Source organism: Chiloscyllium plagiosum, unplaced genomic scaffold, assembly GCF_037043375.1.
Source record: "Chiloscyllium plagiosum isolate Xiang-an unplaced genomic scaffold, Cpla_swu_hap1 HiC_scaffold_36, whole genome shotgun sequence".
Lineage (NCBI taxonomy): Eukaryota > Metazoa > Chordata > Chondrichthyes > Orectolobiformes > Hemiscylliidae > Chiloscyllium > Chiloscyllium plagiosum.
In genome coordinates this window covers 19,868,033-19,894,107 of record NW_028270174.1, presented here as the reverse complement: position 1 = coordinate 19,894,107, position 26,075 = coordinate 19,868,033, and the positions used below count along the sequence as shown (strand labels likewise).

At 40.0% G+C, this 26,075-nt stretch overlaps 1 long non-coding RNA gene across 1 annotated transcript in view; it reads right to left on the bottom strand.

The window, feature by feature from the left end:
- Positions 1 to 25,288, bottom strand: part of LOC148139911 (uncharacterized) — a 48,491-nt gene extending 23,203 nt beyond the window's left edge. Inside the window, exons 1-2 of the long non-coding RNA XR_015753232.1 lie at positions 25,176 to 25,288; positions 4,727 to 4,805 (exon numbers count right to left, since the gene is read on the bottom strand). This is a non-coding gene — a long non-coding RNA (uncharacterized LOC148139911). The remainder of the gene's footprint in view (positions 1 to 4,726; positions 4,806 to 25,175) is intronic.
- Positions 25,289 to 26,075: the final 787 nt, after the last annotated feature.

The following is a 26,075-nucleotide window of genomic DNA, read 5'->3' as shown; positions in this document are numbered from 1 at the left end:
AGTCTGATTGGCTGACAGCTGTCTAAGGTGGGAATCTCTCCAAGGTCAGGGTTGGAAGTCCTGTCTTCAGGAGGACAAATGTTAATCCAGAATGTTGCCACATAATCGTTTACCAATCATTGCTGACAATGCAGATTATTGACAGCTTCACATACCCTAGCTTCACAATCACCGTCAATCTCTCGTTAATGTTGAAGTCAACACATGCAGCTAAATAAACTGCAGCTGTTATGTCCAAGCTGAGAAAGAGAATTAGGAACTGCAGCTATTAGACTGGAAGCAACAAACTCTGACGCTACCAACCCTGCATCTTCAGTGAATTCCTTAACAATATGAGACCTTGATAACATACACCAGGCAGGGGAAAAGGCTGGACAGCTTCCAGCTTCATGTTCTCAGATACAGCCTTGGCATCCTTGGCAGGACAAGGCCTACTCAGAGACCCTGGAGCATGCTAACTTCATCAGAATTCACCAATTGCTAAGTCTACAATGCATATTCTGGCTCAGTCATGTTTATGTGATTGATAGGTCTTCAGTACTGATGGGCTCATCGCTGAGTTACTACCTCCTGACAATCCTAACCTCCGCTACATGGGTACCTGCAAATGAGATATAAAGATGGCAAATATTGACACTGAACACTGGATGGAAGCCAGTTGCTGATCACCGTAAGTTCTGGAGGCTTACTGTTTGGAAGGGAATTGGAAGGGTAAGTTAAAATTAAAAGCTCAGCTGATCAAGTAGTGGAACTAGAGAATACAGAGTCTGCCAAGCATTGTGCCTTCTTGATTTACTGTCTTTCTCTGCAACCAACACAGCAGAAACTGTCATGTCTGAATGGGGTGTCAAAGCCACACGATGTGATATGTATCACAGAGGTGACCACCATGATGCAAATCATCACCTAATAACTCGGAATGTTGCCACGCCTGGAGAAGAGGAACATGCAATTTTCAGGCCGCCAGAATGGACAGACAACATTTTGTGCCTATAACTCTGATAGATTAATGTGTATCGATATGATGATCGCCAAGATTAGGTCTCATTCTGTGAACAGCCTGTCTTGTTATCAAATCACTGAAAAAGTCTGTTGTTTTGAAGACAATGTAAGAATCACTGGAAAGGTTGTCATTTGTTAGATATTTACAATCATCCTGCTCAGAAATGTTAATACACACCTCTGAAGCAGGTGGGACTTGAATACTGGCCTTCCGGATCAGAGATAGGATCATTATCACTGCAGTACAAGAGTAGAGGCCAGCAGTTATTAACCATTCCTAATTGCTTCATTTATTCAAAAGGTGTGGGACCACTGACTGGGCCAGCACTAATTGTCCATCCCTAGTTGGCCTTGAGAAAGTGATGATGAGCTACTTTCCTGAACTGCTCCAGTTCTGCTGCTCTTGTCCTTGGCACTGGTCGTAAATATGGAAGATGCTGTTGGAGAATCCTTGGCAAATTTCTTAAGTGTCAAAACAGGCCATTTGGCCCAACAAGTCCACGCCAACCCTCCGAAGAATAACCCACCCAGACTCAATGCCCTCTGACTATTGCCCCTATCATCTTGTAGGCAGAACACACTGCAGCTACTGTGCCTTAGTGGCAGATGGAGTGAGTGTTTGTGGATGTGGTGCCAATCAAGTCAGCTACTTCATCCTGGATAGTGTCAGGCTTCTTGACTGTTGGAGCTGCACTCATCCAGGCAAGTGGGGAGTATATCATCACACTCTTGACTCATGCCCTGTAGATAGTGAACAGGCTTTGGGCAGTCAAGAGATGAATTGCTAGCTACAGGTTTCCTAACCTCTGACATACTATTGTAGCCACAGTATCCATTTGGCAAGTCCACTTTCATTCCTAATCAGTGGTGACCCCAGGATGTTGATAGTGACGATTCAGCAATCATAATGCACATTGAAGGGCTAGATTCTTTTTTGTTGAGATAGTCATTGCCTGACACTTAAGTGGCATGAATGTTACTTGCAACTTTTCAGCCCAAGCCTGGATATTGTTCCAGGTCTCGCTTCATTTGAACGTGGACAGTTTCAGTATCCAAGGAATCGTGACTGGTGCTGAACATTGTGTAATCATCGGTGAACATCCCCATGGGGAAGGTCATTGATGAAGTAGCTGAAGATGATTGGGCCAAAAGACACTACCCTCAGGAACCTCTGCACGGATGTGTTGGAGCTGAGATGACTAATATATAATGACCATATATCACATCTTTCTGTGCGCTAGGTATGACTCCAGTGAGTAGAAAGATTTCCCTCTGACTTCCATTGATTCTAATATTTCCCAGGCTCCTTGATACCACTGTCTGTCAAATGCAGCCTTAATGTCAATGGCAGTCACTCTCATCTCACCTCTCGAATTCAGCTCTTCTTTTGTCCATGTTTGAACCGAGGTTGTAATGAGACATTACACACACTGCCCTTGAATGTAAAGACATGCAAAACCATTCAGACAGCAGTTAAGAGTCAGCCATATTGCTGTGGGTATGGAGTCATATGTGGGCCAGATGAGATAATGATGGCAGAGTGCTTCCCGAAAGGACATCGCTGAATCAGATGTGGTTTGGAACAATATGGGGTGATAAGGGGTCACCATTACAGACACTGAATTTCAATTCTAGACTTTTAGTAAATGAATTTAACTTCCAATCTTTGCTGCAGCAAAAGTTAAATGCATGAGCTCAGGACATTCACATAGGAATCTAGATTACCATCAGCAACATTACCACTACACCACCAAATCTGAGATTAAGAATCCAAACACCAATCCAACTCTGCTTAGATAAAAGCTCTATCAAATCATCACAATACAAAAGCAGATATATAACTCTAACATGTTATACTTTCGAGTAGATATATAATCACTCCTCCTGTATTCCTCTTATATTGTGGCATGACTAGAGCATATTGCATTAGATTTGTGACACCCTGGATAAAATAACAGGCTGACAGTGAGTTCTAATGAGAAGAAAGAGATTCTGATATGAGATTAATTGAAAATTGTTTAAATACTTTGATATAAAAAGACATGTCAATAGCACAATCGGAAAAACTACATGAATTCTTCACCCATAAAGAATGGACAATACCCTGGATACATAAAAGGTATATTTAAACAACAAAACAGAATTGTAGAACCTTTAGCTCAAGCAGGAAATATTTATTTCTCACAAAAACAGAGTTAAAGTAAAACAGATATATCTCCCTGGCTTAATTGCTCAGCAGTTCCCCAGCATGAACTGTAGAAATTTAATTAAATGGAGAAATGTACAGGTCGTTTTGCTATAATGCATGTTTCATTAAGACAAATTCAATATAACACAATTGACAAATTAGGGACACTGTTTCTAAAGCACAAAGTTTTCAAGCTTGTTTTGGTTATAGTATGATTCCGGCCCCATTAGTTTAAATAGTGCTGCAATTGCATGATTTTCTTAGAACTTGGGTTTGCACAAGAACGGAACTATTGCGTTCCAGCAGAACACAATGCATACGGATACTTGTCCTTAATCTTCACAGTAAATATTAGAACCGCTTCCATAGCACCCTCATGGGATGGCGCCTTCAGAAAGAATAAGGTAGGTGTAAAACAGTCACAGATGGACAGTGAAATGAAAAAAGGATGGAAAGGGAAAGTTTGAACATACAAAACAAAGTGAAAAGGAAAGAGAAAGCATGGAATGCAAAACAGAAAAAAAGAAAATGAAGAAAGTGGAATTAGAGGGGAAACAAACAGAGACACAGTTCAAGGAAAAGAGTTGGGGGCATTTTTGTGAACAAATTGCCTCTGAGAAATACCACAGGAAATCATGCATCCACAAAAATGACAATATGAATTAGGTACCAATTACCCTTCTCCACACATTTGGCAGATGGATCACCCTGAATCCCATAATAGCCAGCCTGGTTTAAGTGTACTGGCACATTTTCTGCACCTTTATCCATTGTGTATTCATTTTGTAAGTGGAAGAATTCAGTCATGCAGCAAGTAGGTTCTTTTATTGCATTTAATTTGTCAACTTACTTGGATTCTGTGTCATCCAAACCCACATAACGTATGTTACAATATTTTTAAGTATATTATGCATGATACAAGTTAATCATTTTGGCCAGTTTGTGTAAAAACATTATTGATTTCCAATAAATTTAAAACCAGCAATTGTGTTAGCTATTCTTAATGAATTCCAGTGGTTCAATAAATTAAACCACTTTCATATGTAGTATAGATATAGTTCAGATTTATGGCTAAGCAATTCTCTTACAGAGGGTAACAATTAAGTTCTGCTTCAAATTTGCTTTAATAGCACACACATTTAACACTGGAAAAGAAAGTGATGCAAACTCTTTTACTGGGATTGATTTAATCCACTCTGCACCTTAATCGTTGGTTTAATTACTGATTTTCTACTTGAACAGTAATGCTTACTGCCTGTGATTAATTGATAGCGCAAATGCATCTCAGTGTAATCATAGCCAAGCACATTTTCTCAAAACATCAATAGCACATAGCCAGAGATGTGTGAAATTTAGAAATAGATTACACAGAAACATGCCGACCTTCAATTATAATGGGCAATTATTGCTACAATCGAAGGGTAAACATTTCCTCCAGGTATCAACCATAGCCAAACAAACATAAAAGGCCAAACTAAGTTGCCTTCCTTGGCTTATGGTCGAGCATTAATGGTGAAATAGGACTTGTCCACTCACCTCTGATTACCCAGGATCAACCTCAATCCTGATAGCCTTCCAGTGGTATTTCCACCTGCATCACAGGTAAGCTACCTCACTGCAAGAGAGGAAATCGTTACTTTAAACCTTGGGCCAGCCAACAAAATTTTCAACACTTATTTGAAAAACATGGCCTGAGGCTGTGTAATCATTGAAACATGCTCTCTTCAGATCATTTAAAATTCAGTTTCTACCCCTCGTCCAATACTGGAATGAAGAGCCGCTCTAAAACCCAGCACTGCTCAGGTGAAAACAATATGGATTACATGGCATCTTTACCAACAAGATTCTATTTTTTGTATCTTTTTCTTTAGCATGTATCAGAACAACAAATATTATACATGAATTAATAGTCAAATGCTATTTTAAATACATCAGTCAATTTCTCTTTAAATAGTCAATCTAGCAATGCTACATCCTATACAACCTGAGCTCCTGCATCACTCTCCATAGACTTGTGATATTACATGGAGTTCAAAGTTCATCTGTAACTTTAGTCTCTGGAATGTGGAAATTCCTATTTTCACACTCAATCCTTTTGGCCCTTGAGTCATTCACTAGCAGCCAAAGTCTATCTGCAGTCCCCAGTGAGACAGGTTGCTAGAATAGCATACTCTTGTAGGAACACCTTAACTAGGTTCAAAACAGTTTTGATGGCACTGATCCCATCTCCCCCATCAAAAGACTCCTTTATCTCAATCATTAAATAAACCCTGTTACATGGTCTAGTCAGTTTGGTCAAAACTCATTTGTAATGAATTTGTCAAATTTGCAATTCCAGTCCTAACGCAATCATTAGCATCTTTTCTTCTTTAAGTACATAACACATGCACAGCTCCTCATAAATGTGCCTTCTCTACTCCCTTCCCAAAACTGCAGCTCTTCTTTGTCTGGAGGTAATATTTGTGTCTTGGCTAACAGCCTTTTGGAATTGACTTTCTCCCTGTTGGTACTGCTTCCAGGTTAAGTGTCGCTCATCATATGGGCATATATTAATCACAGAGAGCATTAGAATACCTACTTAGATCACCCAGATGACTTTGCAGTGGCTGCAGCCTGAGGCATTGGAGTGGAACTAACCATTCAAGACTTTTCCTCTGATTAGGAGCATACTTTTGTCAGCATTGACTGAATTCCTTCACTCCCATTTTCACAGAGAGCTAAGCATTCAATTCAATGCTGATTCTTGACAAGTGTCAACCAATAATTATCTGATTAATTATCTCAATTTCAGGATGCTTTTTATCTACAAGATAGGTGTCTTTTCTTTTTTAATGCAATGATTTTCAAAGTGAAAAAAATCTACCTATTATTCCCTCATACCTGGTTACTTAAACTTGTTTTTCTCTTTCTGCTGTAGTCCTCCCCTTAAGTGTAATGTGATGAGTCCAGTATTGTGAGAGGTGGTTAGCTGATCCAATGCTAAAAAACTGCATGGGTTAGTCCACCCCACATGGAAATTGTCCCTGCCCAGTGATCTCAGTTGGCTGAATCTCTGAGATGTGCTTTGTTGTCCTGCCATAGCATTATACAAGCAACAGGTATGGTCATGGGGCAGGAAAGTCAACGTCTTGGCAGACTTTCCTTTCTAAAACAAAACAGCAACTCCAGGAACAGGGCTATCCAGCTCCCATCATTTTATTGTTCCCTGGAACTGTCTCCCCACTGAACACTAATCTAATGGCAATGTTTGGAACGTGAAAAACCTGAAAGCCCACAGCCTGCAATTGAAGGTCTCTCTCCATTCTCTACAGTAAGCCATTTTAAACCTGGAAAAGAAACTGTTTATCTTTTCTTCAATAGTTGCTGTAAGCTGTGACTTTTGATTAATAAGTCAGTGACCTTTTAGAAGAGAACCAACCAGCCATTGTCTCTTGCAAACTAATGGAAGCATTCAGAGAAGAATAACTGAGCAGTAGCATTCTGACCATCAAACGAATCTGAAGAATCATCTCAATAAATCCTCTGAACAATGACTATGAACTGCTTTCCCTGGGTTCCCTCGATCCATAACCTATGCTTTCTGTTCCTGTCTATGTCTGTCTGTGAGTGTAAAGGGAAGTTTATAAGGGGTTTAGAGATCAATTAGTAGATTATAAACTGATGGTTCATAGCTGTTTAGCTAGATTATAATTACATGGACTAAACAGTAACTTTTATTAAAAGCAAAAACTTTCAGTCAGCATGGATCTAGAAGACTGGTAAATTGGGAACAAAAACAGAAATTACCAGAGAAACCCAGCAGGTTTGGCAGCATCTTGGAGAGAATGCAGGGTTACTGTTTCAAGTCTGGAGACTCTTCATCAGAATTTAGGTAAACTGGGGAACCTCACATATTTTAAAAAAAATCTTTGCCTTTTGAGATGACGTTGGGAATAGTAGGAAGTTAAAAATCACACAACACCAGGTTATAGTCCAACAGGTTTAATTGGAAGCACACTAGCTTTCGGAGCGACACTCCTTCATTAGGTGATTGTGGAGGGCTCGATCGTAACACAGAATTTATAGCAAAAATTTGCAGTGTGATGTAACTGAAATTATACATTGAAGAATTGATTGTCTGTTAAGCCTTTCATCTGTTAGAATACAGTGATAGTTTCACTTCTTTCATGTGTAAATCACAAAACCCTTTTTTTAAAGTTGCATTCTCGGGTTAGCTGTTAACTAACTAATTGGGAATAGTAGGGCTTGATTGCATGTGCATTATCCAGTGTGTCATTGCATAGTACAAACCTGACATCAACACTGTACCATTGACTTTGCTATCTCCTATACTAGACACATCTGTAGCAGCTTCTTGTCCTGTTACTTGAAGTGGATGAGCTCCTGATGCAAATCTCAATACTATCTGTTTGATCTTCCTGAGTATGATAAACACGTTTCTTTGACAACAATTTAGAGTGAATTAGGTGAAAGCTTGTAACTGAGAGTTATCTCCCAGTTGTGCCAGACAGCTGATATCCACAGGCTCAAAGGAATGATCCTGTTAAAGTGCTGGCAGGTTCTACATGCAAGTAATTGTAATCAAAGGAGGTGGTGACACATATCACATAAGATCTTGTATTTGTGTTGCTGTTAATAAGAGTGCAGTGTGATGGGTTAATTAGCTGTTATGTTTAGATGTTGAAAAGCACACTGATTTCCAGGATGCCTAAGGAGTACAGTGTGTAATGTGTTACTTTTCCTGACCTGATCAAGTTATTAAATTTCATGAGGCACTGGTCAGCAGCTCTAAAGGGTAAAAGGATTGTCATTTGTGCAAGAGTCTCTTTTTCCCTCCTTCCCCTTGGTATCTCCTTCTCCCCTTCATTGTCAAAATCATCTTCCTATGTTCTCTTTTCAACACATATGTTCCCTCTTTGGCTGCCTCATTTCAATCATTGAATTGAATTATTTCTTCAACAGTAGCATAAAATTGGGTATGCGTCAGCCAGTGCTTCAAGCTAATAGTTAATTCAGTGTGGCAAATATTTTACTTTCTACCTGCTTGGTTAAGTAACATTATAGGCAGTTCTTCTCGAACATTATATTTGTGTTCCTGTGTGACACTGTGCTATACAAAAATTGTGCAATACACACAACACTTAAAGTATTGGTGATCTAATCGTGTTACAACCAACACACACTTTAAAATTTTACACTTTGGAAACTATTTAACTCATCATGTTACAGCCAGTTTGCATTACTAAAAGATGCGTTATAGCAGAACTGCCTGTATTTAAAGAGTCAGTTTTACAAAAAAAAGTTAATCAATTAGCATTAATATTGGTGAACATACAAATAACTTTTTCATTTTTCTTTTGTAGTTTGACTTCATTGATAATAGAAGAACAAGATGGATTAAGTAACACACTTAGATTTTCCAAATGGCATTATCTCATTTATATAAATGGATTAACGCAATTGTTAAAATAACACTGATCAGGGAATCTGAGTGTAATACCATTAATGAAGATAAATTGGTAAACATTTCAAGTACCTCAGTTGCTGTTAACTTGGCTTCATTAGGTGATGAAACTCTGCATGTCCCCAAGTGGATATTCTGATAGTGACCATGTTCTGGATTAGTTGTGCTGGAAAAGCACAGCAGTTCAGGCAGCACCCGAGGAGTAGTAAAATGGACGTTTCGGGCAAAAGCCCTTCATCAGGAATACAGGTAGAGTGCCTGAAGGGTGGAGAGATAAATGAGAGGAGGGTGGGGGTGGGGAGAAAGTAGCATAGAGTACAATAGGTGAGTGCGGGTGGGGATGAAGGTGATAGGTCAGGGAGGATAGTGGAGTGGATAGATGGAAAAGAAGATAGGCAGATAGGACAAGTCTTGGGGACAGTGCTGAGCTGGAAGTTTATAACTAGGGGAGGTGTGGGAAGGGGAAATGTGGAAACTGTTGAGGTCCACATTGATGCCCTGGGGTTGAAGTGTTCTGAGGCGGAAGATGAGGCGTTCTTCCTCCAGGCGTCAGGTGGTGAGGGAGGGGCGGTGAAGGAGGCCCAGGACCTCCATGTCCTCAGCAGAGTTGGAGGGGGAGTTGAAATGTTGGGCCACAGGGCGGTGTGGTTGATTGGTGTGGGTGTCCCAGAGATGTTCCCTAAAGCGCTCTGCTAGGAGGCGTCCAGTCTCCCCAATGTAGAGGAGACCACATTGGGAGCAACAGATACAATAAATGATATTGGTGAATGTGCAGGTAAAACTTTAATGGATGTGGAAGGCTGCTTTAGGGCCTTGGATGGAGGTGAGGGAAGAGGTGTGAGCATAGATTTTGCAATTCCTGTGGTGGCAGGGGAAGGTGCTAGGACGGGAGGGTGGATTGTAGGGAGGTGTGGACCTGACCAAGTAGTCACGGAGGGAATGGTCTTTGCGGAAGGCGGAAAGGGGTGGGGAGGGAAATATATCCCTGGTAGTGGAGTCCGTTTGGAGGTGGCAGAAATGTCGAAGGATGATTTGGTTTATGTGAAGGTTGGTAGAGTGTAAGGTGAGCACCAAAGACATTCTGTCTTAGTTACAGTTGGAGGGGTGGGGTCTGAGGGCGGAGGTGCGGGATGTGGACAAGATGCGTTGGAGGGCATCTTTAACCACATGGGAAGGGAAATTGTGGTCTCTAAAGAAGGAGGCCATCTGGTGTGTTCTGTGGTGGAACGGGTCCTCCTGGGAGCAGATACGGCAGAGGCAGAGGCAGAGGAATTGGGAATACAGGATGGAATTTTTGCAGGAGATAGGGTGGGAAGAGGTGTAATCCAGGTAGCTGTGGGTGTCGGTGGGTTTGTAGAAAATGTCGGTGTCAAGTCGGTCATCATTAATGGAGATGAAGAGGTCCAGGAAGGGGAGGGAGGTGTCAGAGATGGTCCAGGTAAATTTAAGGTCAGGGTGGAATGTGTTGGTGAAGTTGATGAATTTCTCAACCTCCTCGTGGGAGCACGAGGTGGCGCCAATGCAGTCATCAATGTAGTGGAGGAAGAGATGGGAGTGATGCCGGTGTAATTACGGAAGGTGGACATGTCCTGGCTTTTTCCCAACATATATTTACAATAGAAACATAGCTCTGCTATACAGCCTAATTGCATCCTAATGCCAGTCAATGAGCATTTAAGCCAAATCCTTACTTTCCTGCCCAATGTTTGTTTCAATCAGTGTGACTTTGCCTATAAAACCTCCAACTAGCTACCTTCACTACCGTTCTCTATTTTGAAACTTTAAAATGAAAATAGAATGTAACTTGTAACTGGTTATTCTACATTGTACAACCGAATCAACTGAATAGTGAATATTTGATATTCATCGCTTGCTATTTGAAACAAGTGTTCAAAAAACACAGATACTAAAAAAAGTCTTAATTCTTCCTTGGAATGTGGCCATTGCTAATAGAATAATTCTTATTTCCCACATCTAGATTTCTTGGGGATGAGTCTTCCTTTTGAGCTGATGCTGTCCATATGATGAAACTCACATAGGGTTAGTGGAAAAGAACAGAGAACATAGAACATAGAACATTACAGTGCAGCACAGGTCCTTCGGCCCTCGATGTTGCGCCGACCTGTGGAACCAATCTGAAGCCCATTTAACCTGCACTATTCCATTTTCATCCGTATGTTTATCCAATAACCACTTAAATGCCCTTAAAGTTTGTGAGTCTACTACAGTTGCAGGCAGTGTGTTCCACGCCCCTACTACTCTCTGAGTAAAGAAATTATCTCTGACATTTGTCCTATATCTACCACCCCTCAATTTAAAGCCATGTCCCCACGTGCTCGTATCACCATCCGAGGAAAAAGGCTCTCACTGCCCACCCTATCTATCCTTCACATTCTTATTTGTCACAATTAAGTCACCTTTCAACCATCTTCTAACGAAAACAGCCTCAAGTCCCTCAGCCTTTCCTCATAAGATCTTCCTTCCATACCAGGCAACATCCTAGTAAATCTCCTCTGAATCCTTTCCAATGTTTCCATATACTTCCTATAATGTGGTGATCAAAACTGTATGCAATACTCCAAGTGCAGCCGCACCAGAGTTTTATACAGCTGCAACATGACTCATGACTCTGAAACTCAATCCCTCTACCAATAAAAGTTAACACACCATATGCCTTCTTAACGATCCTATCAACCTGGGTGGCAACTCTCAGGGATCTATGTACATGGACACCAAGATCTCACTGCTCATCTGCACTACCAAGAATCTTACCATTAGCCGAGTACTCTGTATTCCTATTACTCCTTACAAAGTGAATCACCTCATACTTTTCTGCATTATCTCCATTTGCCACCTCTCAGCCCAGCTCTACAGCTTATTTATATCCCTCTGTAACCTGTAACATCCTTCGGCACTATCCACAACTCCACCGACCTTAGTGTCATCCACAAATTTACTAACCCATCCTTCTATGCCCTCATCCAGATCATTTTTAAAATGACAAACAGCAGTGGCCCCAAAACAGATCCTTGTGGTACACCCCTAGTAACTGAACTCCAGGATGAACGTTTCTCATCAACCACCACCTTCTGTCTTCTTTCAGCTAGCCAATTCCTGTTCCAAACTGTTAAGTCACTCTCAATCGCATGTCTGCATATTTTGTTCAGTAGCCTACTGTAGGAAACCTTATCAAATGCCTTATTGAAATCCATGTATACCACATCAACTGCTTTAACCTCATCCATCTGTTTGGTCACCACCTCAAAGAACTCAATAAGGTTTGTGAGACACAACCTACCATTCACAAATCGTGTTGAGTACTCCTAATCAACTTATTCCTTTCTAGATAATTATAAATACTATCTCTTATAACCTTTTCTAACACTTTACCCACAACTGAAGTAAGGCTTACTAGTCTATAATAACCAGGGTTGTCTCCACTCCCCTTCTTGAACAAAGGGAGATTTGCTATCCTTCAGTCTTCTGGAACAATTCCTGTAGACAATGATGACATAAAGATCAAAGTCAAAGGCTCTGCAATCTCCTTTCTAGTTTCCCAGAGAATCCTAGGATAGATCACATCTGGCCCAGGGGACTTCACTATTTTCACACTTTCTAGAATTGCTAAAACCTCCGCCTTGTGAACCTCCATCTCATCTAGTCTAGTAGCCTGTATCTCAGTATTCTGCTTGACAACATTGTCTTTTTCCAGTGTGAATACTGACAAAAAATATTCATTTAGAGCTTCCTCTATCTCCCTAGTCTCCGCATACAACTTCCCACTACTGTCTTTGATTGGCCCTAATCTTTCACTAATCATTGTTTTGTTCCTGATATACCGAAAGAAAGCTTTAGGGTTTTCCTTGATCCTATCTGCTAATGACTTCTCATGTCCCCACCTGGCTCTTCTTAGCTCTCTCTTTATGTCTTTCCTGGCTAAGTTGTACCTCTGAAGCGCCCCACCTGTGCCTTCATGTCTCATTCAAACATAAACCTTCTCCTTTCTCTTGACAATAGATTCAACTTCTTTAGAAAACCCTCACTCGGCCACTTCCTCCCTGCCTGACAGGTGCATATTTAGCAAGGACACACAGTAGCTGTTTGTATAAGCTCCACATTTCAATTGTGCACATCCCTGCAGTTTCCTTCCCCATCCTATGCATCCTAAATCTTGCCTAATCACATCATAATTGTCTTTCCCCCATCTATAACTTTTGACCTATGGTATATACCTATCCCTTTCCATTGTTAAAGTAAACATAACCGAATTGTGGTTACTATCACCAAAGTGCTCGCCGACCTCCAAATCTAACACCTGGTCAGGTTCATTACCCTGTACCAAATCCAATGTGACCACACCGATTGCTCACGTATCTACATATGTGTCAGGAAATCCTCTGCACACATTGGACAAAAACTGACCCATCTAAAGTACTCGAACTATAGTGTTTCTTGTCAATCTTTGGAAAGTTGAAGTCCCCCATAACAACTACCCTGATTCTCTCGCTCCTATCCAGAATAATCTTTGCTATCCTTTCCTCTACATCTCTGGAACTAATCAGAGGCCTTTAGAAAACTCCCAACAGGGTGACCTCTTCTTTCCTATTTCTAACCTCAGTCCATACTACCTCAGTAGACAATTCCTCAAAAGCTCTTTCTGCCACCATAATACTGTCCTTGACTAATAGTGCCAGACGTCCCCCTTTTTACTACTTTCTCTGTTCTTACTGGAAGATCTAAACCCCAGAACCTACAACAACCATTCCTATCCCTGCTCTACCTTTGTCTCTGAAATGGCCATAACACCGAAATCCCAGGTAACAATCCATGCTGCAAGTTCATCCACTTTATTTCGGATCCTCCTGGCATTGAAGTAGACATACTTTCATCTTCCCATTCATATACCCATCCAGATGCCTTTTAAATTGTACCAGCCTCCACCACTACCTCTGGCAGCTCACTCCACACACGCACCACCCTCTACAGGAAGAAGCTGCCCCTTAGGTCCCTTTTATACCTTTCCCCTCTCACCCTAAACCTATACCCTCTAGTCTTGGACTCCCCCCCCCTCTAGGGAAAAAACCTTGTCTATTTACCCTACCCATGCCCCTCATGATTTTATAAACCTCTGTAAGATCACCCCTCAGACTCCGACACTCCAGGGAAAACTCCAGCTTATTCAGCCTCTCCCTATAGCTCAAATCCTCCAACCCTGGCAACATCCTTGAAAATCTTTTCTAAACTCTTTCAAGTTTAACAATACCCTTCTGATAGGAAGGCGACCAGAATTGCGCACAATATTCCAAAAGTGGCCTAACCAATGTCCTGTACAGCTGCAACATGACCTCCCAACTCCTTTACTCAAAGCTCTAACCAATAAAGAAAAGCATACCAAATGCCTTCTTCACTATCCTATCTACCTGCAACTCCACTTTCAAGGAGCTATGAACCTGCACTCCAAGGTCGCTTTGTTCAGCAACACTCCCTGGGAGCTTATTTGATGTTATTCAATCTAATTGACCAAAAGTAGCTCCAGTGGGATAAGATTTTAATTATGGCAACATTTTTCAGTGTACATGCTTGAACCATGAGACTTGATTGCAAGGGAATCCTCAAACTCACTGCAATAAGAGTCAGCTACCAGCACGCATTTAAAGAAGCCAGGAGGGCTTCCGACCCAGGAACCTGATGAATAAGCCCAAAGACATGAGCTGATTAGACATGGGGCATCTTCTTCCTAAACTGCACATTCATTGCATCCATTTACAACAGTAAAGCAAACACCTCAATGTTGAACTTATCTCCCATACAAACAGAGACTATTTTCTGTTTTTCTTTTCATTTCCCGTGGTGAGAAAAACAGTCCTTGTTGCCATTCTGATTTTTCTCACCAAATACAGATTTTCTCTCCTGTCACATTTGACACTTCTCTTGATGTGATTTTCCCTTCCACAAGCTGCCGTCATGCTTCCTGGTGCTGTGCATAAGTTGGTGCCCCATTTGCAGTGACATGCATATTTCCAGCTGTATGTTGTAATAATAGGATCTGGAGAGAGACCATCCACTTCAGTTTTGTTCTGAAGCTAAACCTGAATTCCTTTTTGTGTCATATTTATATTAGCCTTAGAAAATCTACCATAGTGACATTCAAATCGAGAGATTACACTGAGTGATAAAAGTATATGAAAGTTTTATGGACTTGTGCAATATTCCTCTGCCCACTGTTTTAAAGGCATCATTACCTAACTTTTTAAAAATACTGTTGGATTCTCTGGTGCCACCGTTTAAGAAAGGTGGTAAGGAAAAGCCAGAGGACTATCGACCAGTGAGCACGACATCGATGGTGGGCAAGTTGTTGAAGGCAATCCTGAGGGTCAGGATTTACATGTGTTTGGAAAGGCAAGGGCTGATTATGGATCGTCAACATGGCTTTGTGTGTGGAAAATCATTTCTCACTAACTTGATTGAGTTTTTTGAAGAAGCAACAAAGAGGATTGATGAGGATAGAGCAGTGGACGTGACCTATGTGGACTTCAGTAAGGTGTTCAATAAGCTTCCTCATGGTAGACTGGTTAGCAAAGTTAGATCACATGGAATACAGGGAGAACTTGCCATTTGGATACAGAATTAACTCCAAGGTAGAAGACAGAGGGTGGTGGCGGAGGATTGTTTTTCAGACTAGAGGCCTGTCACCAGCAGTGTGCCATAAGGATCCGTGCTGAATCCACTACTTTTTATAATTTAAATAAATGCTTTGGATGTGAACGTAGGAGGTATAGTTAGTAACTTTACAGATGATACCAAAATTGACACTGCAGTGGACAGCGAAGGTTACCTCAGAATACAATGGGATCTTGATCAGATGGACCAATGGGCTGAGGAGTGGCAGATAGAGTTTAATTTAGATAAATATGAGGTGCTCCATTTTGGAAAAGCAAATCAGGGCAGGACTTGTACACTTAATGGTAAGGTCATGGGGAGTGTTGCTCAACAAAGAAACCTTGGAGTGCAGGTTCATAGTTCCTTGAAAGTGGAGTTGCAGTAGATAAGATAGTAAAGAAGGCATTTCCATTATTAGTCAGAACATTGAGTAAAATAGGAGTTGGGAGGTTAAGTTGTGCCTATACAAGAAATTGGTTTGGCCACTTTTGGAATATTGCATGCAATTCTGGTCTTATTCCTATTGGAAGAAAGTTGTGAAATTTGAAAGGGTTCAGAAAAGATTTACAAGGATGTTTCCAGGATTGGAGGATTTGAGTGAAAAGGAGAGGTTGAATAGGCTGGGGCTGTTTTCCCTGGAAGATCGAAGGCTGAGGGTTGACCTTATAGAGATTTATAAAATCATAAAGGGCATTAGGGGAGCCCAGAATAGAGGATATAGGTTTAGGGTGAATGGGGAAAGATTTAAAAGGGATATAAGGGGCAACTTTTTCACGCAGAGGGTGGTAACTGTATGAAATGCGCTGCCAAATGAAGTGGTGGAGGCTGGTACAAATACAACATTTAAAAGATGTCTGGATGGGTACATGAATAGGAATGGTTTAGAGGGGCATGGTCCAAGTGCTGGCAAATGGGACTTGATTAATTTAGGATATTTGGTTGGCATGGATGAGTTGGACCAAAGGGTCTGTTTCCGTGCTGTACATCTCTATGACTCAAATTAAAATAATAGGTTGGGAAATGCCTAGAAGTATGATAGTCAGTCATAAAATAACTTAGAAACAGCAATTTTTGAGATGGTGTGTGACTGTGCTGCAGTCATGCACTGTATTAACTACTATCCTGGTTAGCTGTGCTTAGTTAATTATAGATGTCATTTCTATGCATCCACGTGACAAATTAAATGACTCATGCTGATAATTGTATATATGAGTGCTTAATTTCCCCTGAAGTCTATTAAGTGGCATAATTGTTCACAGAATGTTGGTAATTGTGAAACAATCCTTTAAATGTCTTAGAGTTTAATGCGTATATTCTGTACATATTTAGCTGAATTGGAGGATAACAAAAGCAAAACTAGTTCAAGTTTTGAGATTGCAGTTACGATCTTTGTTAATCATGCCACAGTAATATCACCTTGACTGATCCTGTTAATTACACTTCAGTTTTATAAATTTCTGTGGTTCAGTCTTTGTTTGTAACATGAAGTTGGAATCTTTGCAGTATATCTTTGGAGTACTAATGGTTACATTGACAGAGGGCACCCTGTGCTTTCCCAGCTCAGATCTAGCCCAGATGGGTGGCATGGAAGTCTTACTTGTGCTAGCTTTGTAAGGGTCATTGGTGAAGTATGAAGCAAAAACAGAAGTTGCTAGTAAAGCTCAGCACATCCGGCAGCATCTATGGAGAGAAATCAGAGTAAACGTTTCGGGCCCAGCGACCTCTTCAGAACTGTTAACTGTGATTTCTCTCCACAGATGCTGCCAGACCTGCGGAGCTTTTCCAGCAATTTCTGGTTTTGTCTCAGATTTCCAGTATCCGCAGTTTGTTTTTTTTTTCATTTGTGAAGTATGTCTGGTCAGTTTCAATTTGGCTGAGACTGGGCAAGAGCATGTACTGTTTGGCACCTATGAGTACAAAGATAGAAATTTCACACAAACAAATTATGTTAATAGCTAATGAGGAAACAGAAGTATGACTCAAGTGTGGTCATTACAGATAAACACAGGAAATAGGAGCTTAAGCAGCCATTAAGCCCTTTGAGCACCTACTGCCACTCAGATCATTGCTGATCTTTTCTTCAACACCACTTTCATGCTCTATTTCATGATGATTTTAATATGTAGTGATCTATTGATCTTGGTCTTGAACATGCTCAGTGACTGAATGGCCACAGATAGCTGGGACAGAGAATTGCAAAGGTTAACCATACTCTGAGTGAAGAAATTCCTCCTCATCTCAATCCTGAATGGCATTCCCCTTAATCAGAGACTGTATCCACTTGTTCTAGATTTCCCCAGGCAGGGAAAACATCCTTCCTGCATCTACCCTGTAAGAACTTTGTATGTTGTGATATATATTTGGGAATGTGTCATTACGAAGGGATCTTCAGTCTGGTTTACCCAGTCCACAGAACATTTCCTGCAAATAATAAAGTAATGAGAAATAATTCCTTAATTCCTAAATCAAATAGTAATATTGCTATGACACAGTGACCCTATACATGTTTGGATTATTGAATTTAAAAACACAGATATATGCTCTCTGCATAATGTGCACCTCTTGACCTACTTTGTGCTAACTACTGGTTGGGAATTATGTGCCTTTTTGTGTATTCTGTTGCTTTTGTTGTGAGTTTTTTTTCTCTCCCTTGTCATCTGGCTCTGAAGACATGGCACCTTAAAGGTGTGGCAACCAAATGACTAAAATATACAAGGTATACAATTATCATGAGTTATAACATATAGTTTGACCTGGCATATAGGATAACTCTATTCCTCCAGCTTCTAAAAATCGTGTATTTATATCGACTCAGCATCTAGGTTGACCCTCTTTTCACTCATGACATGCAAGAATCGAATTAGTATTCAATCTTAGTTTTCTGCAAATGCAAGTTTTAGTTGCTGCCACCCTTCAAACAAGTGATCGAATAAATGATACAGGCTGTGGTGTGAAAATACACATGGCTTTAAGACATAACCACTCTGCATCTGATTTCGATGGCAGTTCAAAATGGCAATTATCCGCACACACTGGTGGTTCAGTTTTATATCTCCTTATAAATCAACACACACTTTTGGGGGATGCTTCAAGCTTTCAAAGGTTGACTTGGATACCAATATCCAAAATAATTGTGCGTTATTGTCAAATTGTTCTATCCTGTTTTAAATTATGGCACACCGTGGTCAAGATTTCTGATGCTATGTCAGTACAGGTGTCTTCAAATCATAGAAGAAAATTACTCAAAATGAGTTAAAATTATACAAGTGCAGAGTTTAGAAATTTGCTTGACAATTATTTCTAAGCTCCCTTCTGCTGTTTGCTTTCCTTACTCTAATATTCTCAAACGCAATATTTTCAGATGTTGCACACTTTCATTTGCCACATTTATCATTTTCATTGGTTTTCAATGCTTGTGTTAAAATGACAAGTTCATCACCTAGTGCTCAGCAAAACTTGTTTGTTTCCAAGCCCTGTAAATGGTCACTGACATTAGAAATTATTACAAGACCCATATATGGTCATTATTACATAAGTAATAAAGGCTCTGCTAACAAGAGTTTACTTCCTATATTGCAACAGTGACAACACATCAAAAGTACTTAATTTGCTGTAAAACACTTTTTGGTCATTAGAAGTGGCATAACTTGTAAATATTTATACTTATATATTCATTTCTACTTAAGAAAAATGTGAAATGCTTACTGCTGTGAGAACAATGATGAAAAGTGTCAGGTTTAAAGCACCTGATATCTTTTATATTACAGATGCAAAGGTGTGTTCATTCTGTGAGTGCAGCCTCTTGTATACACCATGCTGGATGCCATTTTAGAGTGACCATTAGAACAGCCATTAGCAGAATGCATTGGAAGCATGTGGATAGCATTAGTGGTGTGGAACACCAATGTGATCCTCGTGTTCGAACATTCAACCTCTGTGCTTCAGCTAATGCTCTCTCTCAAATTCACAATGATGACCACATTCATGTCACTCACATCAGTCTGACTTCAAGAATTCTCATCTTACCACTTGCTCCCACTCATCAATGCTGAGCTTACCATCCCCAGTGTGCATGCGTGTTGGATCTCTGGTGGATTCTTTGGTGAGGAACACAACATTCCATCATACAACGGGCAGAGAGGATGGTGATGAATTTTTATGTGTAGTCAAAGTTGAGGAGGATGTTCCATAGTCACCTGCTGGTTGGCAAGAGTCAAAGGCCTTTGTAAGGCTGAATTAAACAAATATAAAGGATGTTGCTGCTCTCTGCACTTCTCTTGGATTTGCCTTTCTGTAAAGAGCATGTCCACTCTCGTAGAAAGAGGGAGAGTGGGACTCATATTAATTCAGAGAAGCGAGCATTCACCAGAGAGAGACAAAGTGGCCCATTAGGGAGCCTGGATGCCCAGAGCTTGAAACATTACAGCAGGAATTCACAAGTGGTGTCAATGCAGTGAGAGGGTCTGATTGATCAGCAAATTGCTGCTTTGGCAGCAATGAGTGTTTAATTATGTTACCTGGGACTAAATGATGCTTAGCACCCTCTCTTCTCTCTGCTGACCCACAAACAAGCAGGATTACAGGCTCATAGGATCAGGGTGGTTGGAAGCAACATGTGTGTATGTCAATCTGTGTGTGTGCAGTAGCACCTGCTCTCCAATTGTCTTGACTATCCTTGCCATTGAATAAAAGACTTGCTCTGCTGGGATCATGTGATAGTCAGTTTGTAATGGTCACTCTACGTTATTAGAGTGACCATCCATAAACATCTTCCACTCCTTCAAAATGAATATGATGCATATTGTTAGAGATTTGAGGAGGATCACTCCGTCACAATCTTAAGCTGGTTTGCCCACAGATCCGTATAACATCATAATGGTTGGTGCTAATGGCACCCTGCAGTATTAATCCTTTCAGACCCTTGCAGAGTGATACCTGACAATGAATAGCTCTGAGACTAGAAGGCCTGACTTTGCATTACATCATGTCAACATGGACAGCAGTAGTTTGGATCAGCACAGCAGTTCAGGCAGCATCCGAGGAGCAACATTTCGGGCAAAAGCCCTCCATCAGGATAAAGGCAGAGAGCCTGAAGGGTGGAGAGATAAGCTAGAGGAGGGTGGGGGTGGGAACACTTCAACCCCAGGGCATCAATGTGGACTTCAACAGTTTCCTCATTTCCCCTTCCCCCACCTCACCCTAGTTCCAAACTTCCAGCTCAGCACTGTCCCCATGACTTGTCCTACCTGCCTATCTTCTTTTCCACTTATCCATTCCACCCTCCCCCCGCCCCCGACCTATCACCTTTATCCTCTCCCCCACTCACCTATTGTACTCTATGCTACTTTCTCCCCACCCCCACCCTCCTCTAGCTTATCTCTCCACCCTTCAGGCTCTCTGCCTTTATTCCTGATGAAGGGCTTTTGCCCGAAACGTCGATTTCACTGCTCTTCGGATGCTGCCTGAACTGCTGTGCTCTTCCAACACCACTAATCCAGAATCTGGTATCCAGCATCTGCAGTCATTGTTTTTACCTAGTAGTTTGGATCAGTAATGAGAAAATGGGAGGGGCACTGACTCTGGTGATTATGCGGATGGGACAATGAAACAGGACTGTGGGTATTTGGCTGCACAGAGCAACTTGTGTTTTTCAAGTCTTTATGAGTGGAAAGGTCCATGCTCCTTCAAAGCATTATGAATGAGTTGTTCAGGGGAAAGTTAACTAATTCTAAATGGTTCTAAACTGATGGTGAACCAAATGGAATATTCTTCAATAATAATTACATGCTATTGTAATTGAAAGTAACTTAAAGCTGGCAATCATAAATCTAATATGATTTATTATTTCTAATTGCTGCAGTTTTACAAACTGTTAGAGTTAACAGAAATGCGCAGATGAATCAATAAACTCATAATCACAATTAACTGAAGTGCACTTTAGTTGACATTTGCAGGTCACGTTCAAAAAATATTCTTCCACATTAATTGCAAAAACACACTGGCTTGTAACTTGTTTTTGTGTAACTGTCACTCATATTGTACTTTCTGTTCATTTGCTTAAATTGGCAGTGAGGTCCTAATTGATATTTTGATTTATAGACATAACTGTAAATTGTTCTGAATTAAATTTACAATTGCAATTGTGTCAAGGTAGAATATGTATTCTATGACCAGTAAGGTTCAAATAAATCTGAAATATGACAATGAATGTGGACAAATGTTGAGGAGTACCTTGTAAAGTCCCATTAATTTTTCTGAAAGAATTGAACAAGATAAATAAATTCTGGGTTATAAAGGGTATTGTCAAATAAAAAATGTAATTAAAATGTTTGCTACTGTTAAACAAAATTAGTGCCAAAGATCTTAAGAGATTAAGAACAATTACTGCCATATTAAATGTAGGAAAATGTATGTCCAAATTTATGCTATTGTAATAATAGAAGTGTTTAAGGAGCAAATGCAATTAATTTTGTTTCAAATGAACCACTTTAAAAAAATGTTTCAAAGTCATTTCTTCTCTCAAGTTTATTCTGTCCAACAGACCAGGGCTAAGGTCACTCAATCTGGTGTTACTTTATCATTTCTTTTATCAACCAAGCTATGATATTTTCTGTCAGCAGCTTGTCACAGTTAATTCTTTACATCTTGAAACTTTATTAGTTTCTCCAGTTTCCTTTGACAGTTATGATGTGATACCAACTCATTCCAATCATTTGTGAGGAAAAAGATTAGTTGTAGACATTTTCCAGTGTTTAGCCATAACAAATTCTTGTTACATCATATAACTAAATGTGTAATTTTCCAAAGGAATTGTTTTCGTGAATTAAAAACTTTCAATATCTTTGTGTAAGTGGCCATTATTTAAATGTGAACCTTGGACAGGTTACCAGTGGCCATTTCCTCAAAGTACTGTTTGACATCAGCCTCTAACACAAATAAAACAATATTACAATGTATTTTGAAGAGACAATGAGAATCATAGAAGGGGAAATTCATTATATTCCCCTGTTGTCAACTAATCTCATTGACCGGATTCACAATTCAATTCAAACCTTGTGGCCATTTTTCCACCATCTTTGTACCTTTCTTGAATAAAATGATAATGTCTCGCAGGCATCAACCTTTGGCACCAATGTATTTAGTGCAACATTCCAGTAACACTACTTTAGATTTGCTTTCTGCTCATTATTCCGACATTTTATTTCCTCATCCATTTGGTAGAATTTTCAGTGTCCAGTCAAATAGTAGAATTAAATCTGAGCTAACTTTCTTTTTCATTCATGGGACATGGACATCACTGGCTAAGCCAGCATTTACTATATATCTCTAACTGCCGTTGAGAAGGCTGTGGAGAATTGCTTTCTTGAACTATTCAGCCCATACTGTAAAGTCACACCCAAAGTGCTGTTTAAGAGGGAGTTCCAGATATTTACCCAGCAACACAGAAGGAATTATGATATACTTCCAAGTGAAGATCTTGTGTGCCTTGGAAGGAAACGTCTAGGTGATGGTCTTCCCATGTACCTACTCCCTTTGTTGTTCTAAAAGGGTTTGGAAGGTGCTATCTTTGGAAGGAGCTTTGCAGAGTTGTTGCAGTTCATCCTGTAGGTGGTAAACACTGCTGCTACTGTGCATTAGTGGTGATAAGAGTGAATATCGAGGTATTAGACAGGATGCCAATGAAGGGGCTGCTTTGTCCTGGGTGGTTTTGCAATTTTTGAGTGTTATTGGAGCTGAACCCATCCATCAAACTCCTCACTTATATCTTGTAGATGGTCGACCAGATTTGAAGAGAAAGGAGGGGAGTTACACACCATCGGTCCAGCTGGGCTAGAGGGTGCACGGGACGAGAGAAAAGTCATCTTGAGAGAATGGCCGGGTTAAGTGGGCCTGATGGAACGATACTAGGTATCAGGAGGAGTCAGTAGGAGATTGTGAGTCAGGGATTTTAGGGCCAAATGACAGAAGATCAGAAGTTTAGGATCTTATGCTGGGCAGAAGAAGCAGGGAGTAAAATCAAATGGGAGAGTCTTTTAATGCAAGTGATCTTTCCATCTCACCATTCAGGTAATTCATCTAACTTCCAATTGATTGTGAGGAGAAAGATTAGTTTGTAGACATTTTCCAATGTTTAGCCATAACAAATTCTTGTTACATCATATACCTAAATGTGTAATTTTCCAAAGGAATTGTTTTCATGAATTAAAAACTTTCAATATCTTTGTGTAAGTGGTCATTATTTAAATGTGAACCTTGGACAGGTCAACAGTGGCCATTTCCTCAAGGTACTGTTTGACATCAGCCTCTAACACAGATAAAACAATATTACAATGTATTTCGAAGAGATAGTGAGAATCATAGAAGGGGAAATTCATTATATCCCCCTGTTGTTAACTAATCTCATTGACCTAGATTCACAATTCAATTCAAATCCTGTGGCCATTTTTCCCTCATCTTTGTACCTTTCTTGAATAAAATGAAAATGTCTCACAGGCATCAACCTTTGGCCATTCTGTAGGAATGATTTTCTTGAAAATTACCTATGAGAAAACAAGTGTTGGAGACTTCAGCAAGCATTTTATTCCTCATTTGTCTATGCAAAAGCGTCAATGTCTCCTTCAGACATTGGTAAAAGATGCTTCATATTTGTCTTGTCTAATGAGGTGGATGACAGATTTTCTGCCCAGAAGTATACATGTGGTTTTCCTGATGTCCATTTTTTGGTTCTAAAATGCTGAGGAGCTTGGAGAGGTGCAGTGCAATTTAATACAAGGCAATGAGGTCTTGTGAAAAAAAATAATTCACGGTAGAAAATGAGGCAAAGGTCTGGATATCAACAGAATAGCAATGTGGTTAGAAAGATGAACACACACATTTAGGGTTTTGGAGGAAAATAGATTATTCCAGAGGAAATATTACCATTTATCAACAATCAAATTGTACCAAATGAAGCAATAATAGGGATGCTAATGTTTTTACAGGGATCAATTTTCAATTAATGTGGAGCTGAGATTTTATGAGGTAATAATTGTTGTGATCAAGGAAGCAATTTTTTTTAGATGAGATTAGATTCTCTACAGTGTGGAAATAGGCCCTTTGGCCCATCAAGTCCACACTAACACTCCAAAGAGTAACCCATCCAGACCCATTTCCCTCTGACTAATACACCTAACGCTATGGGCAATTTAGCATGGTCAATTCACCTTACTTGCACATCTTTAGACTGTGAGGGAAACCACAGCACCCGGAGGAAACCCACACAGACATGGGGAGAACGTGTAAACTCCACACAGACAGTCACCTGAGGCTGTAATCGAACCTGGGACCCTGGTGCTGTGAGGCAGCAGTGCTAACCACTGAGCCAGTGTGCTGCCCACCAATGAAAGGTCTAAGGTGTCTTAATAACGTTATTTCTTTGGTAGCTTCAGTTCCATATTTGCATTATTTATTTATCATATTTTCTTACTCATACCCATCCATTTAGGTGTGTTGTCCTTTTACCTCTTTTCCTTTTTTTCTGTTTTACAACCTTTTCATTTCCCTCGCGCCCAAGTTTTCTATCTCTCAGGATTGTGCTGCCCAACCCATCTCGACAAAGTGGACATTACAAATCCTCGCACACTCTGTCATTAATTCTATCATCATTCTATATTGCTTGAACTTCACCAAAAAACTTCATATCATAACAACTTGCCCTTATTTTGAAGTTTTAAAAACATCCCACAGTGGTTCACAACAGCATTGTCAAACAAACTCTGACACCCAGCCACCTTAGGAGAGATTAGGAGCAGTGACAAAAATCTTGGTCAAAGAGATAGATTTTAGAGAGTATATTTAAGCAACTAGAGGCAGAGAACTTACAGTTTACAGATGGAATTCTAGTATAGTGACTAGTTGGATGTACACACTGTCACCAATGATGGAGATGAAATTCAGAGGTTCACAAGAGATCAAAATTGGAGGAGCATATTGACCTTAGAGGATTCTAGCATAGGAAGAGGCTACAGCAATAGGGAGGAACCTTATTATAAGCACAATAGTACTGTTTTATTTAACTTCCAATTTGAGTTTCTACTTAACCTGTTTGGCAAAATTATCTGAAGCTATTACATTGGCCCAGCCAGGGAAAGAATAAGACATGTCATCTTGAGGCTTTAATCTGCTAAGGACACCTCAATCCTTCCTTGCAAAAAATGTGTAACCTTTATGCTTTCACAAGGAAAACAATATCACAAAAGACACAATTGGTATTTAAAAAAAGATATTCATGACACAACAATACATTTTTGTGTTATTTGTATTTTAAAAAGAATAGAATGGATTTTGAATTAAGCTAAAAATGCCCTATAGCTATCTGCTTCTTTGGACATCCAAATAGGGCGTACCAAAGTAGAACTCCTGCCAGGTTTTGAACATTACACTCTTTGTTAGGTATTGTATAATTCACATTCTATGGAAAATGCTTTACTGATCTACATTTGACAGGTTGATTTTGGCTGTCATTAAAAAATCAATGCAACTATACATCAGTCTGTATTAAGCATCATTGGCACTTGCCAAGTTTTAATATTTCTAGGCACAAAGCCATTCAAAACTTTATAGCAAGTCTTTGTCAAATAATGAAAAGAAGCTGTTTCACTGGTAAATGGCTCAAGCTATAAACAGTAGACTAAATTAAACAGTGTTAAATTATATAATTATATTTAAACATCTTGAGAACAAACAGATCACACTAAGGTGTCATAGTTAGAAAAGCAACAG